The following is a 4,350-nucleotide window of genomic DNA, read 5'->3' as shown; positions in this document are numbered from 1 at the left end:
GAAAACGCACTTTTCTGAAGGATTAAAAAAACTTGAAAAGCGATTGACCAAGTGGATAGAGCTCCAAGGAGATTATGTTGAAAAATAAAAAAAAATTTACCCTAAAAAAATTGTTTTTATACTTCATTCTAAGGACTTATTGAACTACCCTCGTAGCACGAGAATTCTGGATCAATCTGAAAAATCTCTATCCTTTCCACACACTACTCCTTTCCCGTACCGAGTGAGTCACGCCTACCCCGAAAGGGAAATGGCTTAATGGTGTAATAATAATCAAATGTAATTAAAATATCAATTTTTTTCTCTTTAAACTGAATGACCAACTCGTTTTATTTATTTTACAAATTAACTGTAAAGTTTTATTAATAATTTGTATTAAAAAAGCGATTTTTCCTCTATTAAACTTAAATTTTTGCAGAACTCGGACCCAAACCCATATTTGGCCCTCGGTGTGCGATCATCTTGCTAGTTGACGCCATATAAAGCATATATAAAGTAAGTTGTGTGATGTGTTCTCTGGTTCTGTCCGTGGCGTGGATTATTGTCAGAGGCAAAACTTATCTTAACCTATAATACGCTGTGTCTATGATGGCTTAATTGCATCAATTTGATGTTTGGTGACGTAGTGCTGCGTGAATTGATAAAACTAGTGATTCTGAGAAAATTACAAAGGAATTGAAAATTTTAAGGTATGTCAAAAACTCTGTAGAAACCTTCTTTTTCACATTTTATGGCTTCTCAACGTTCACATTCTAAAGTCGTTTGTTAAAACAATATTTTTTATAATTTTGCTCTGTTTATGAAGAATGATAATGAATACAAATTTGTGACTGATTTTCCTACAAGTCATGTGATATTTTATAGAGAAAATAGGGGATGTTACTTCTGATTTGAAAGAAGTGTTTTGCCTAAAAATTCGCATTTTTTTAATTAAACTATTTGTTTGAAAAGTCTGCCTGTATTTTTTTGGTTTAGAATTCATCTCTTTTAGTGCAAAATTATACTACGATTTCGTTAAAAATATAATTACTTGAAAGTTCATCTATTTTTTGAAAGTCGATCATCTTTTTTGTCGTAATTTTTTTTTCTAATCTAAAATTTATAATCTGCAATTACTTTCTTTTTGGTTGAGGATGAAGAATTCGGTTGAAAATTCGTTTTTGTTGATAAAATTTAATTGTCTTTTAAACATGATATGAAGATTTTAATATTAAAGGTCTAGTATACGATGCCGGGCGCTATAGAGGAGGACTATCGCATTGTCCAAAATCAACTGGAAGTTGAAAGTAACTAAATTTAACTGAGTTCGTTGAATCAAAAAATTTCGATTGCCATAACAACAATAAACGAATGAAACTCCACCTTGTGGTAGGTACTTTTTTAAAATTTCTTCTTTCATACGTAAATGTGATCTAAACCATTTTTGTGGCCAAGAGAATTTTTCTATTTTAAAAAAATGTGGGTGAATTTTTTTTGTGATTAATAAAGTTGAGAATGTATTTTCCCACTTGACCTTTTTTAAAAAATAACTGCAATAATAATTCAAAAAGTATTCATAATAATCTATTTCATCTTGGCAAAATTAAAAATTAAAATAAATAATTTTTAACAATTTGAACTTTTAATAATTAATGTTTCTTTTCTCTGTATTTTCTTTTTTTTACAGCTAATTTTCTCAACAACAAAAGTCGAGGAAAAGCTTATTTAATTTGGACAAAAATAATTTTCTACTTTCTATCTCATGTTTGATGTTTAAGAAATTAAACTGCGAACAATTTTTTTATCACGCAATTATTAAATTAAACTATAAAGTTAATGTTAATACACAATATTTGTATTTAATAGTATCTATTATCTAAAATAATAAATAAAAGCAAAGACAATATTTTTGGTAATTGATGAAAACTGATATCTTAAGTTCAGAGTTGTTATATAGTTTTGTAAAATGTATAAACAATGAAGCCTTGGAATTAAAAAAAATACCAATTTTCGGCAAAAGAACTAACGAACCTAAAGTTGTTTAAAAAAAAAACCATATTATTGAGCAAATATTATAATTATTCTTTCAAATCTTATAATTTTCTATTCACAATATCAATTTTAGACAAAAAACACTAGGGCAACGTGACAAAAAAATGTAAAAAAATTTTTATCTTTTAAACCTAATGTTTTTTGTTTCACAATGGGGATACTCAGCGTTAGGAGTTTTGTTAAAATCTCATAAATTCCCTATTCAGAATCCATTTTTATAATGGATTTGAAATGTTTTTCATTGAATTCTCATGTAAGATTATGTGAATATTATATTTTTAATACAACAATCGCTCTTGTCTTGATTTATTTAATATTTCAAAACGGTTTTTTTTATTTTTCAGCATTTTTCCAATTTTTAACAGTTGAAAATTCAATTTTCAATTTTATAAAAAATTTTTTACACGAAAAACAATAAAATAATCAAAAATTGTTCAAATTATATTTTTTTTATTAAAAATACCAATTTTCGATCTCAAACGCGAAATTCAAATTATTAAAAACTTATTATTTTGTGTTAATCTAGGCATTTTTAAATAAAAATGTCAGTCCAATGAAAAAGAGTAACAGAAACGTAAATTGTTCAGGCTTCTTAATTTATATAATTGTTGAGGCTTGCTTATTTATATAATTATTGTGAAAACACAGTGGATTTTTCTAATACTTCTTTTTCTGTTTTTTTATCGATCATTTCCATTAATTATCGCTCTGGTATGAAAATCAGGTTATAAAAGTGAACTATTTAAAAAGAATGTTTTAAAGATTTTAAAATGAGCGTTAAAAAAAATATGGGAGATTTGAGACCATTTTTTTTAATTTTTCAAGATTTACAAATTTTTTAGGTAAACTGAATTTTGTCAGAGTGTGAAAAAATTTTTTATAATTCATGGGGAATTTTAAAATGATTGTTTTGTAAGGAATTTCAAGAGAAAATCGAAAAAAGATCACAAAACATTTTGAATTATTTCTTAAAAATTTTTTAAAGTGTAAAAGATTTTAAAGCAAGATTTTGTATTTTTGCGATATTACAAAATTTCAGACAAAATTTGAGTAAGTTTAAGAGATATTCAAAAGTTTTGAAATGATTCAAAAATAATTAAAACTTGTAACGATTTTTTAAAGATTTTTGTAAAGTCTCACGAAAACGAGATATTTTTTCAGGTCCCTAAGAAAAATTAAAGTATTTTTTTTATCTCGAAAAATAAATTTGAAGAGATTGTTTAAAAAGATTTTAGTAGATTTAAAAAATAGCCAAAGAAGAATCGGAAAGATTTTAAGGCAAGTTTTTAAATTTTGTAGAATAAATAAAAAATGCAGGAAATATTTGAATAATTTTTAGAAATTAGAAGGTTGAAGGTCTGACCAGATTAAAAAATTTTTTTCTTATATATATATGTGAAAAATTTTTAATAATATTTTATTTTGAAAAATGAACTTTAAGGGAAAATTGAAACAGGTTTTTAAACGTAACAAACAAGTTCCTAAAATTTCTAAAAATAGTTAAGATTTTAAAGCAAAATGTTTTAATTTGATAAGATTGCAAATTAAAAACGGACAAAAATCGGGTAAATTCAAGAAATATTCAGTAGAATTTCAAAAATTTTCAAGAAAATGAGCAAATTTCTGGGAAACATTTTCGAAAATTTATTAAATATTTCTTCATTCCTTCCCAACTTCTGAAAGTTCTAAACATCTCTTAAAAGTATTATAATCATTATATTATATAGTCATTATATAATAAATTCAATTGTTAAATTCCCATAAATATTTCTATTGCTGAGATTTAAGTTTGAAGAAATTTAAAATTTGCCGAAAATAATGAATAAATTATTAATGAATGATTAATCAAATTGTTTGCATTATTTATAATTCTATTAATAGCTCATAAATTCGTTTATTTTACAAGTCGGTGAATTTTAGTTTCGGGTATTTTTAAATTCGGGATTTTATTTGTTGTCAACTAAAAATCTTGTCGTTATTTGAAATTTGGAAAATTTTATAATTTGATAATATATATTTTCGGAATTTTTTTTTCATTCAGTTATGTGGGGCATTATTCCTCAACTGCCCCAACTCAAAAAGTCATGTTTTTCGATTGTCTCTAAATTCTGGGAATATGTTCGCCTACCCAACAGTAGTTAATCCAAAAACTTATAGACCAGGATTACCAACCCTCCCCAAGTGAGGGGGGGTTGAATTTTCAACCCAAATGCCTGAAGGGGTAGTTTCAAACGCCTGTAACTTCCTTTCTAATTACGCGATTTAAAATTTTTATGAGGGTTTTGGAAAGTGCTTTTTACACGCTTTCATCTTATTTTA

The 4,350-nt window shown here is 25.8% G+C and overlaps 1 protein-coding gene across 3 annotated transcripts in view; it reads left to right on the top strand.

Moving 5' to 3' along the window:
- Positions 1–562: 562 nt before the first annotated feature.
- Positions 563–4,350, top strand: part of LOC117173559 (putative ankyrin repeat protein RF_0381) — a 17,791-nt gene continuing 14,003 nt past the window's right edge. For all 3 annotated transcript variants that reach the window (XM_033362206.1, XM_033362202.1, XM_033362200.1), the window contains exons 1-2: positions 563–689; positions 1,217–1,368. The gene's annotated coding sequence lies outside the window, so the exon portion shown is untranslated. The remainder of the gene's footprint in view (positions 690–1,216; positions 1,369–4,350) is intronic.

Source organism: Belonocnema kinseyi, chromosome 1, assembly GCF_010883055.1.
Source record: "Belonocnema kinseyi isolate 2016_QV_RU_SX_M_011 chromosome 1, B_treatae_v1, whole genome shotgun sequence".
Lineage (NCBI taxonomy): Eukaryota > Metazoa > Arthropoda > Insecta > Hymenoptera > Cynipidae > Belonocnema > Belonocnema kinseyi.
The sequence above is the reverse complement of the archived record's forward strand: the minus strand, read 5'-3'. Positions and strand labels throughout refer to the sequence as shown.